The 13192-nt window shown below is 37.5% G+C and overlaps 1 protein-coding gene and 1 pseudogene across 2 annotated transcripts in view; one reads left to right on the top strand and one right to left on the bottom strand.

The window, feature by feature from the left end:
• The window catches only part of LOC143858794 (uncharacterized), a 50236-nt gene extending 41522 nt beyond the window's left edge, over positions 1-8714 (top strand). Inside the window, exon 23 of the transcript XR_013239042.1 lies at positions 8393-8714. The gene's annotated coding sequence lies outside the window, so the exon portion shown is untranslated. The remainder of the gene's footprint in view (positions 1-8392) is intronic.
• LOC143858796 (GDSL esterase/lipase At5g22810-like) lies at positions 8690-12668 on the bottom strand (annotated as a pseudogene). The gene is made up of 5 exons (XR_013239043.1): positions 12318-12668; positions 12091-12221; positions 11768-12000; positions 10840-11095; positions 8690-9192 (listed from the first exon to the last, which is right to left on the bottom strand). The product of XR_013239043.1 is annotated as a GDSL esterase/lipase At5g22810-like (transcript).
• Positions 12669-13192: the final 524 nt, after the last annotated feature.

Genomic DNA, 13192 nt, shown 5'->3' with positions numbered 1-13192 from the left:
TATGTCACATACATCACTATGAATTAAATCTAACAAGTTAGAAGTTCTATCTACTTTAGGAAATGACTTAGTGATTATCTTGGTTTGCATGCATGTTTTACATCTATCTACTAAGTCATTTTCATATTTAGGAATTAAGGTTAACTTAACCATATCATTCATTTTCCTAGTATTTACATGTCCTAAACGATTATGCCATAAAGATAAAGAAGAATCCAAAACATAAGCAAAGACATTCACTTTATTGATATTAAGTTTGAACATCCCTTCATACATATATCCCTTCCCAACAAAAGTACCCCCCTTAGAAAGAATGAACTTGTCAGATTCAAATACAAGTTTGAAGCCATTCTTGTTGAGAATGCTTCCAGACACTAAGTTCTTTCTAACTTCTGGTACATGGTAGACACCGGTTAGAGTGAGTCGCTTGCCGGATGTGAACTCAAGTTCCACCTTGCCCTTCCCTTTGACTTCTGCTGTCGACGAATTTCCCATGTATAACACGCTTCCATCTTCAACTGTTTCATAAGTTGAAAACAGGTTCCTGTCTTTACAGACATGCATCGTCGCACCAGAGTCAATCCACCAATCATTGCCATCTTCAAGCATATTTGCCTCTGAAATCATGGCGACAAACTTTTCTTTGTCTGTTGGTGCACCCGACTTCTTATCCTTAAGAAGTCGGCACTCACTCTTGTAATGGCCTGGTTTGCCACAGTTGAAACAAGCACCCTTTCTTTTCTTATTCTTATTAGTATTCTTTTCAGGGTGTTTGTTTCTCTTCCAATTGCCTTTTCTTTGTTGGTTCGAATTCTTGACATTTTCCACCAAATGGATCTTAGAGGATACAATTTCATTTTCTTTCTTGTCTCTGATTCTTGACTCTTCCTCAATCCTGAGGCATTGAGCCAAGTCTTCAATAGACATTTCCTCTTTCTTGTGTTTTAGACTTTTTCTAAAGTCTTTCCAATTTGGTGGAAGTTTGTCAATAATTGACGGGACAATGAAGGAATCATCAAGAAGGATGCCTTGCAAATGAATTTGATTAATTACATGTTGTATTTCATGTAATTGATCAATAACAGACTTATCATCTACCATTTTAAAATTTAAAAATTGACTCACAGTGAATTTCTTGCTACTGGCATCTTCCGCCAAGTATTTGGCTTCAAGTGCATTCCAGATTTCACTTGCTGATCCCATGCCTTGATATATGTCAAATAGTGTATCTGACATAGCATTTAGGATGTGCCCTTTGCAAATGTAGTCATCCTGTTCCCACTTCATCCTTGCACGAGCCTCTGCCAAAGTTTCATTTTCATTTGCTGACGGCTTTAGAGTAGTGAGAACATGGACCACTTTGAGTGATGTCAAAATGAAGTGCAACTTCTTCTGCCAGCGCTTGAAATTTCCTTTGTCGAAACGTTCGAGTTTGACAAAGTCTTGGGTCATTTGACGAACTGAATAAAGTGCCATTGAAACAACAGTAGATGATCTTGTCTTAAGATTGTTGGAAAAATTTGTTGAGGGTACTGTTGATGATACAAAACAGAAACTTGTTGCTTCAAGGCGTGATATCACTTTCCTTAAGACAAGATTCGCTCCCACTAGTAGTGTGCAAAGGGAATCCGCGAATTGCCTCCAAGATACAATGAAGCCTAGTAGGGAAGCCCTACTAATGTTTGATGACGCGTAGCACTAGCGGAATCAAACCCGAAATGCCCTTCCGAAATTTCAAGCCTTAGAGAAATCTCTAGATTCTGTTTCTGCAGAAAAACAGTATCTAGAACAGTAAACAAAAGAAAAACAGTATGTAGAAATACTTGGGGATTTTTGTAGGAGTGTAGAAGAGAGTGTAAAATCAGTCAGAATTGCCAATTCGATTTCTATTTTAAATGACTGAAGTTTGCACATTTTTATAGACCATCTGGTGTCTTTTCAGTGTGAAAAACACCTCTACAGGGCACCTTTCCAGAATGTTTGAAATCTGACCGTTAGATCGCACCCATTGATATTGAACGGTCCTGATCGATCCTAGATGTGACTGTTGGCTTGAGTAAAACCTCTCTCCAACCCAGTCATCGTTAGATCAACCATCTATGGTGTGGATCGCACCCCCTTGGCACATGACCGTTGGGGGAAGGGACACAACCCATTTGATCACACCCTTTGACCGTTGGAGTCATGGGCCCGTCCTATAGCCCATTGCCCACGCCGCGCGTGCGCGTGCGCGTGTGCGAACGGTGCGTTGCACCGTCCCGCGGGTCCAACCATGGGTTCAACCCAATGTGCAATCAACAAGAGTTAGAAAAGGTAGTGCTTTATAAGCCCTACTCTTTCTTTTCTCTCATCCGATGTGGAACTATCTTTTTCAACTACACTTCTACATCCTTTTGTAAAAGCAAATATTTCCAAGAAAACATTTTCTTTTTCCCAAACGCTTTTGATAAAACATTTTCCAAAACACTAAAACATGTAATATACATGATTTTGAAAATGCAAAATCACTAACAATCCCCCACCATTTTCAAAATCAAAGAAAATTTTCTCATCAGGCTTGGAAATCTTATGCATAGATGAAGGTATCTCTCGATTTGAACCTTCACTTAGTGAGGACATATCAAAGTTAACCAGAATTGCATAGTAGACGTATCTTTGAACTAGCTATTCTATATGATTAACCGGATACGTCTCACACACAAGATTTCACCTCTTTGGGCAATTTCTAAAACCGACACATGAACTGGCCTTGTGTCTATATCTTGGTTTCATGAGTGCTCTAGAGACTAGCCAGGTCTCATAGGAAGCGGCACCACTCCCACACTCACATAGGTAGGCTTATCAAGAGTGCCCCTGTAACTAAGACACTCCAACATTATGTTATAAGCCTATTAAGAGTTTAAATACTCAGCCTTCTCCTTTTAAACATTACAGGTACCAAGCACTTTACCTTGGGATGGCAAATAATACAGATTATAGTGCTTGCAATCACTCCATATGATGTACTTGGACTCATTGAACTCAAGACTTGATGTTTATTCAAGTGTTGAGTTGATGTTCCATCATTGGTGACTATTGGTTAATGGCTTTAACCCCATCCCTAATGATGTTTTACACACCAGATCTCTTGCAAGAGCTTTAGTGAATGGATCGGCCAAGTTTTGGCTCGATCTCACAAAATCAATAGTTACTACTCCATTAGTAAGTAACTCTCTTATAGCACTATGTCTAAGTCCTATATGTCTGGACTTACCATTATAAACATGATTATATGCCCTTGATAGTGTGGCCTGACTATCACAATGGACATAAATCGATGGCATTGGTTTAGACCATAACGGAATTTCCAATAACAAATTTCGAAGCCATTCCGCCTCTTTACAGCATGCTGCCAGAGCTATAAACTCTGCTTCCATAGTTGAAGTTGTTATGCATGTCTGTTTCTTAGAGGCCCAGGAGACTGCTCCCCCACCAAGGGTGAAAATCCACCCACTGGTTGATAAATGGTCTATACGCTCAGTTATCCAACTAGCATCAGAGTATCCTTCTATTACAGTTGGATACCCACTATAACATAAACCATAGTCTATAGTTTTCTTTAAATATTTTAAAACTCTATAGACTGCATTCCAATGAGAAAAACTAGGATTACTGGTAAACCTACTAAGTTTACCTACAGCATATGCTATGTCTGGCCTAGTACAAGTCATAGCATACATAAGACTACCAATTACACTAGCATACCCTAGTTGAGAGATAGTCCTGCCAGTATTAAGATACAACTTTATATTTGGGTCAAAAGGTGTTGAAATGGGTGAACATTCAAAATGGTTAAACTTTTTAAGAACTTTCTCAATATAATGTGATTGTGTTAGAATAAGACCATTGTCCTGTCTTATGATTCTAATACCCAAAATCACATCAGCTTCACCCATATCTTTCATATCAAAGTTTTGAGAAAGATATGATTTAGTACTTTGAATGCTTGCAATATCAGTACCAAAAATTAACATGTCATCAACATATAAACAAATAACAACACCTTTGCCGCCCTTAAATTTACTGTATATACATTTATCTGATTCATGTATCTTATAACCATTTGACACTAAGACTTTATCAAATCTTTCATGCCATTGTTTAGGGGCTTGCTTAAGCCCATACAAAGATTTGATAAGCTTACATACTTTATGCTCTTGGCCTGGCAGAATAAATCCCTCAGGTTGTTCCATATACACTTCTTCATCAAGTTCACCATTTAAGAATGCGGTTTTAACATCCATCTGGTGAATGTGAAGTTTGTATATGGAAGCAAGGGCAATCAACACTCTAATGGTAGAAATCCTAGCAACAGGTGCATATGTGTCAAAGTAATCAATACCGGGTTTTTGAGTAAACCCTTTGGCAACTAACCTTGCCTTAAACTTTTCTATGGTCCCATCTACATTGATCTTCTTCTTGAAGATCCATTTACATCCTATAGGTTTAGACCCAGGTGGTAGATCAACCAAAATCCAAGTTTTATTACCCATGATAGAATCTATTTCGTCATTAATTGCTTCTTTCCAAAAAGCAGCATCTTGTGACTTTATGGCTTCTCCATAGGTTTGAGGGTCACTTTCTATGCTAAAGTTTAACAAGACAGAACCTTGGAGTTTTTCCCTTGTCCCTTCTACCAGGTAGGTTACAAAGTCAGGGCCAAAACTCCTATCCCTTCTATCTCTTGAACTTCTTCTTATTTTACTAGGTTGTACACTAGGTTCACCAACTTCTGTTTGTGATTCTAAATGATGATCTACAGAAGTTGTAGGTTCAATTTCTTTAGGAATTGAAGTGAACCTATTTTCATAGAAAAAGGCATCTCTAGATTCAATTATGGTATTGACATCTATGAAATCATTAGGTTCTATAACTAAGAACCTATAGGCCTTACTGTGACTAGCATATCCCAAAAAGATACACTCAATACCCCTTTCACCTAATTTTCTTAACTTAGGTTTAGGGACTTTAACTATAGATCTACAACCCCAAACTTTAAGGTAACTTAAGTTTGGTTTCCTTTTCTTCCACAATTCATAAGGGGTTATATCAGATTTCTTACTTGGTACCCTATTCAAAATGTGACAAGCTGTAAGTAAGGCTTCACCCCAAAAACTTTTATTTAAACCAGAATTAACAAGCATAGCATTAATCATTTCAGTAAGTGTCCTATTCTTCCTTTCTGCTACACCATTTTGTTGTGGTGTATAAGGGGCAGAAGATTCATGGACTATGCCTACTGATTCACAGAAATGAGGAAAGTGATATTCACCACCTCTATCTGATCTGAGACATTTAATGCTTGTTATACATTGGTTTTCTACTTCAGTTTTATAAATCTTAAATTTTTCTAAAACCTCATCTTTATGACTAAGTAGATAAACATAACAGTACCTAGAATAATCATCAATAAATGTAACAAAGTACTTTTTACCTCCCTTTGTGGGAACACTATGTATGTCACATACATCACTATGAATTAAATCTAACAAGTTAGAAGTTCTATCTACTTTAGGAAATGACTTAGTGATTATCTTGGTTTGCATGCATGTTTTACATCTATCTACTAAGTCATTTTCATATTTAGGAATTAAGGTTAACTTAACCATATCATTCATTTTCCTAGTATTTACATGTCCTAAACGATTATGCCATAAAGATAAAGAAGAATCCAAAACATAAGCAAAGACATTCACTTTATTGATATTAAGTTTGAACATCCCTTCATACATATATCCCTTCCCAACAAAAGTACCCCCCTTAGAAAGAATGAACTTGTCAGATTCAAATACAAGTTTGAAGCCATTCTTGTTGAGAATGCTTCCAGACACTAAGTTCTTTCTAACTTCTGGTACATGGTAGACACCGGTTAGAGTGAGTCGCTTGCCGGATGTGAACTCAAGTTCCACCTTGCCCTTCCCTTTGACTTCTGCTGTCGACGAATTTCCCATGTATAACACGCTTCCATCTTCAACTGTTTCATAAGTTGAAAACAGGTTCCTGTCTTTACAGACATGCATCGTCGCACCAGAGTCAATCCACCAATCATTGCCATCTTCAAGCATATTTGCCTCTGAAATCATGGCGACAAACTTTTCTTTGTCTGTTGGTGCACCCGACTTCTTATCCTTAAGAAGTCGGCACTCACTCTTGTAATGGCCTGGTTTGCCACAGTTGAAACAAGCACCCTTTCTTTTCTTATTCTTATTAGTATTCTTTTCAGGGTGTTTGTTTCTCTTCCAATTGCCTTTTCTTTGTTGGTTCGAATTCTTGACATTTTCCACCAAATGGATCTTAGAGGATACAATTTCATTTTCTTTCTTGTCTCTGATTCTTGACTCTTCCTCAATCCTGAGGCATTGAGCCAAGTCTTCAATAGACATTTCCTCTTTCTTGTGTTTTAGACTTTTTCTAAAGTCTTTCCAATTTGGTGGAAGTTTGTCAATAATTGACGGGACAATGAAGGAATCATCAAGAAGGATGCCTTGCAAATGAATTTGATTAATTACATGTTGTATTTCATGTAATTGATCAATAACAGACTTATCATCTACCATTTTAAAATTTAAAAATTGACTCACAGTGAATTTCTTGCTACTGGCATCTTCCGCCAAGTATTTGGCTTCAAGTGCATTCCAGATTTCACTTGCTGATCCCATGCCTTGATATATGTCAAATAGTGTATCTGACATAGCATTTAGGATGTGCCCTTTGCAAATGTAGTCATCCTGTTCCCACTTCATCCTTGCACGAGCCTCTGCCAAAGTTTCATTTTCATTTGCTGACGGCTTTAGAGTAGTGAGAACATGGACCACTTTGAGTGATGTCAAAATGAAGTGCAACTTCTTCTGCCAGCGCTTGAAATTTCCTTTGTCGAAACGTTCGAGTTTGACAAAGTCTTGGGTCATTTGACGAACTGAATAAAGTGCCATTGAAACAACAGTAGATGATCTTGTCTTAAGATTGTTGGAAAATTTGTTGAGGGTACTGTTGATGATACAAAACAGAAACTTGTTGCTTCAAGGCGTGATATCACTTTCCTTAAGACAAGATTCGCTCCCACTAGTAGTGTGCAAAGGGAATCCGCGAATTGCCTCCAAGATACAATGAAGCCTAGTAGGGAAGCCCTACTAATGTTTGATGACGCGTAGCACTAGCGGAATCAAACCCGAAATGCCCTTCCGAAATTTCAAGCCTTAGAGAAATCTCTAGATTCTGTTTCTGCAGAAAAACAGTATCTAGAACAGTAAACAAAAGAAAAACAGTATGTAGAAATACTTGGGGATTTTTGTAGGAGTGTAGAAGAGAGTGTAAAATCAGTCAGAATTGCCAATTCGATTTCTATTTTAAATGACTGAAGTTTGCACATTTTTATAGACCATCTGGTGTCTTTTCAGTGTGAAAAACACCTCTACAGGGCACCTTTCCAGAATGTTTGAAATCTGACCGTTAGATCGCACCCATTGATATTGAACGGTCCTGATCGATCCTAGATGTGACTGTTGGCTTGAGTAAAACCTCTCTCCAACCCAGTCATCGTTAGATCAACCATCTATGGTGTGGATCGCACCCCCTTGGCACATGACCGTTGGGGGAAGGGACACAACCCATTTGATCACACCCTTTGACCGTTGGAGTCATGGGCCCGTCCTATAGCCCATTGCCCACGCCGCGCGTGCGCGTGCGCCTGTGCGAACGGTGCGTTGCACCGTCCCGCGGGTCCAACCATGGGTTCAACCCAATGTGCAATCAACAAGAGTTAGAAAAGGTAGTGCTTTATAAGCCCTACTCTTTCTTTTCTCTCATCCGATGTGGAACTATCTTTTTCAACTACACTTCTACATCCTTTTGTAAAAGCAAATATTTCCAAGAAAACATTTTCTTTTTCCCAAACGCTTTTGATAAAACATTTTCCAAAACACTAAAACATGTAATATACATGATTTTGAAAATGCAAAATCACTAACAACTCCACCCGAATTCCCAAAAATCGACCCGAGTTGCACCCGTACGCAGAAATATAAGCCAGGTTCAAATGTTCAATGGTGCAAACCATTTATCTGTTAGGCCTTTCGGCAAATGATTTGTGGGCAGGTGTGCCGGTTGCTTTAACCGGCACTGCTCCTTAAAGCAACCGGTTCGCATGACTAAAAATCATTGGCAACTGAAAGGTTGCATTATTCATACTTAAAATCTATCAAGTTTTAATTTAAGCCGAGTTTTGTACTAAGATTTTCATTTCAAAAAATGATTTATACCAACGGTTCAATTCAACTTCTGAAGTGTGACCCCATTATAATTGCATTCTTTGCCTATTAGAAATGTCAGCTGCTCTTTTCTGTTCATTTTGTAGGAAAATGATACAGGAGTGCCCCCTGGTTTGAGAGCATCTTCGAAATTACAACTGTCTTTGAAAGCTTATTAGAAATATGAACAAAGCAAGGAGTGAAGTGAAAGCCGATGAGAAAAGTACAAAGCAAGGATAAGTGACATTACACCAATTTGCAGGCAATTGATTAAAAAAGCTACCAAGTACCATCCTTTGCATGGCTTTTTTGCTGCTATTCTGTTATTAGATGTTTGTTTGAAGATTTATAAACACAAGCAAAAGAGAAACAAGATAACAGAGGCATATACTTCCCACCTGCAATCTTTACTTGTCTTATTTATTGAAAGCCCAATTCAAATTCACTTCAACACTAGTAAAAATAAGAAAGAAAAAGACATCCAAGCATAGGAAAAGCTGATAATAGTAGGTCGTATGTTTGGTTATTTCTCTTGTCTGAAGAAGAAATGTGATCCAATTAGGATCCTACTCAAATTCAATCTCTAATCCAATTAGGATTAGTGTAAGCTATACCTCTAAGGATAAACTTCATCTCTAACTTTAAATAATCCTAATACAAATAAAACAAAGAAAATTAATAAATCTAAAGAAAATCACAAATATGTCCTATATTTAGGAAATGAGGGCAAGGCCTTCGACGAGGATGGAGTCTGCTAGCTGTTGATATGCAGCCTGAGATGGGTGGAAACTGTCCCAGAACACATATTCTGTAGCATTAGGACATGTACCTATCGACCGTGGGTTGCATAATATTGCCATCTCCACCATCCCAGTTCCGCAGCAACCTCTCCGAGCTTTGGTGAACCCTGTACACCATAGCCAGTTGATGATATTCACTAACTTCAAAATAAAAGAAAAACACCAAGGCTTTTCTAGTTATTCATTCATTGTCTCAGACTAGGAGAAGAGAACATGCTAAGATGCTTTTGCTTTGTAATGAGGAAGAAAACAATTTTGTTAAATAATAATGGATGACATGTGCACTTCAGGGGGTAAGAATTGCCCCATATAAAATGACTCACTAGAAGCTCCTAATTTGGCTAAGAGATCAGCCAAAACATTGGCACTTCTAGGAGTAAGAGAAAAAGAACAAACACCAAACAAACTATAGCTTAAATTGCAGTTACGAAAATGGCACTCCTCACTCTATTAAACACTTAATTAGCTATAGCTTAACAACATTTCCCAATGGTTGGACTAGTAACGATTGGGAGCATGCTATAGGGCGATCGGATACCCAGTAGGCTTCACAATATGCATGGGTTTGGGTAGAGTTGGTGGCCTTATATCAAAACATGGTTTAAAATGGTGGGCCTGATGGGATATGATGAGCCTCACCCATGCCATGCTCTGTCCATAAGGTGTTAGAAAAATCTACAGTAAATTTTTTCCATGAAAACGTATTTATAAAAATTTTCTATGGAAAGAAAACTAATGACAAAACTCAACTCAACAAAGCCTTTGTCCCAAACTAGTTGGGGTCGGCAAAGAAAACTAATGACAAAGTGTACAACAAATTGAGCAATGCCATTATCAAAATATTCTGCATATGCAATGCTTGAAGGTATTAAATGGAAAACAAAAAGTTAAGGCAGAGGCGGCATTCTTACCCACATACCAACCAGCCGCTACATGTATTCTGTATAATCTAACAAACACTAATTTTCAATTAGGCTCAATATTGATAGCAAAATTACCACAAACAAACACACACACACACACACACACACAAAAAGCATTTCTGAATCAACCATCACAAAAGGAGCTAGCATAAAAGTATAAAATTTGGTACTTGTAAATAATGGAAATGACTAACTTAAGAAGCTACTACCTTGGTATACTTGAGTTTGTCTGAATTTATTGGTTGATATTTCCCCTGTTTTCTTTTTAATTTTGTATGTATAATTGTTTGTTGTATTACACCAATCGAATAGAGCAAGAAAAAGAGCTACAAATCCCTTGAATAATTAGGGTCATAATCTATTATCTGCAGAGAAATTTGATCGATTTTTTTTTTTATATATATACGTAAAGATGGCACCATTTTGGCAGGAAAAACAGAGGCTAATTTAAGAAGTTAATACCTTTGAATGCTTGATTTTCTCTTAATTTCTTGGTTGATATTTCCCTCCTGTTTTCTTGCTTAATTTTATTTGTATATTTGATTGGTGTATTACTAAATGGAATACCACGAGAGAAAGAGCTACACATCTCTTGATTAATTGGGTTCATAATCTATAATCTTTGGAGAAATTTGATCAACTTTTTACTCAAAGGTCCAATCTTTTTTGCTCAAAAAATAAGAACAGACCGTTGACAATTGAACCATGGGATATCAGAAGATCAAGTGACACTGTTCCACTATGATACTAACAAGATCATGGAATTAAGTGTATGCATGGTGAGAGGCTTCTGTTTAGTAGAAATTACTGCTCTATTGGTATAATTATTACCATATTTAGAAGGAGTTGTGGCCATGTTGTAGAGCGGCGTGTAGATGTCAAGGATGGCGATCTAGAGTCCTGAAAGCTGCTTCTGTAGCTGGTTTGCAGCTGAAGTGATCTTCTTATTGAAGTTTTGGGCATCACTGTTGAGCCTGGAGACACAACCATTGCTTCCAAATCCAATGAAGGTGATTGCCGCCGGTAAGCACCCTAATGGATGAAGTGATGTTACACCTATCCTTCTTGCTCCCAACCCATAGAGTTCCTGTTGTGCACCAAATTATATCCATCAGAATTACATTTTGGATCTCTTTGGATACCATTAAAATTGGTCACTATTTGCAAATGAGATTGTTTTAGTTTAATCTTATTTGCAAATGGGACATTAAGGCCTGCTTGAAATCCTTTAACAATACCAGTTCTAAACATTGTCATATCTATTTTAATGTAATCTTATTTACAAATGGGTCGTTAAGGCCGCTTTGAAATCCTTAACTATACCAGTCCTAAACATAATGAGTTTATTTTATTTTAATCTTATTTACAAATGGGACTTTTAAGGCCTCTTTTAAATCTATTAACTATACCAGTTCTAAACATGATCATATCTATAATTCAATCTATGAAATTATATACATGTACTCAAATTATGATCATATCTATCATTAAATTTAAGAAATTCCATGATAAATAGTGGTTCAAGTCTAGATAATTCAGGAAGATCAACCTGGGGAGGCTTCTGATTTGGGACCACAAACCCAACTTTTGGGGCCTTCACAATTCACTTTTTCTCACCTGATCCGAAATGAAATAGAACCCCATGATTGAATCCCTCCAGAGTAGCAGAAACAGAACAAATCACCAGGAAATAGAACACATGATTGAATCACTCTAGAGTAGCCAAAACAGAAGAAATCACCACGAAGGGCAAGCATACCTTAATGAAGCTTGAGAAGTCTGTACTAGTATATTCGAGAACTCGTCTGGTCTCTGGACTATGAAAAGTAAAGGATTGATGTAGTAGTTCTGCGCAAAATCACTTGTTCCAGTACTTAATACATACATGGCTCCTGATATGATTGAAGATGCATTGCTGCTTCCCACCAATTTAGCCAATTTAGACTCGTATTCCTTAAAGTACTCCAGCTGTTGTGGCAACGAAAGCGCATCCTGCCCAAATAAAAATTAACAAATTAACCATAAGTAAAATCCCACAAATTTAACAAAGTTAATTTGAAGAGATATCTTCTTGATCCATACATATAAAAGAGCAGTTTTGTCATAGTAACCCGATGCGGCAGAAGCAAAATTGGCTCCAATGAGAAGGTTATCCCCCGACACCTGAGGGCTAAGATACGCAGGAGCATAGTTGATGAAGCCCAGAGTCTCAGCTGCAAGAACAACATAAATTACAAGTGAAATTTTTAGTTAAGAAAGTGATTAGTGATAATCTACAATTGAAAAAGAATTAATAATGGTTAGCTTGCCTGTAAAATCAATCGCTAGTTTCCCATTGCAGAACCTTCCAGTGGGTTTGTGGGTGAAGAAATCCTTCCCATAAGGAGAGAAATCTGCCTTGAAGATGGTAAGAAGATGGTTATTATTCCCCACATCGACGGTCGAATCCACCAAAAATTATAATGGCTGTAACTAAGGTCTGAGCATTTGTGACAAGAAATGTAGAGAAGAAGAGAAATGACACTACCACCACCATCTTTGACACGTAAATTTCTTGGCCCCATCTTGTTTTTTCTCTTCTTCGTTGTGTGATTATAATGTGTGATGCTTTACTTATAAGGGCACCTCCTAGAAATGAAGAAGATCCAAAGGGTACTACTAAAGATAACTTCTACCTTGGTCTTATCATGCAAATAGATAAAATTTAGCGAGAGGGAGAGAGCATTTTTCTCTCTCTCTTGTAAAGATCATCATCGACTTTAATGGCGTTTCTATTAGTTATCTAGAGGTTTTTTGTTAGAATCTGGCTAGCCTATCTAGTCTAGTCTAGTATAATCTAGCAGCTTCATCAAACGTGGCATAAGTTCTAATCGAATCTATGTGTAAAACAATCTCAAAACGGGTACACATGATACCCAAGAAAAGTATAATAAGCAAAAAATCAGCAAAGATTTATTCTCCTCCAAAATGCTCTTATCAGTTTAGTAGAAGGGATTTGCTAGGGTCCATCACAAAAGGCATTTCTCCTTGAAATAAAAAATCAGCAAAAATTCAGGGAAACGTTATCAGCATTACTGTATTTTAATGATCACACTCCTCACTTTGTTAGAAGTACGGTATGGACCGCAACATAGGATGATCCAAACCGCCCGATGGGCCACGCCCTAAATAGGTTGTACCCCAA

The sequence above is a fragment of the Tasmannia lanceolata genome, unplaced genomic scaffold (genome assembly GCF_043159265.1).
Source record: "Tasmannia lanceolata isolate RefF3 unplaced genomic scaffold, GAP_Taslan_0.1 ptg000026l, whole genome shotgun sequence".
Classification (NCBI taxonomy): domain Eukaryota; kingdom Viridiplantae; phylum Streptophyta; class Magnoliopsida; order Canellales; family Winteraceae; genus Tasmannia; species Tasmannia lanceolata.
The sequence above is the reverse complement of the archived record's forward strand: the minus strand, read 5'-3'. Positions and strand labels throughout refer to the sequence as shown.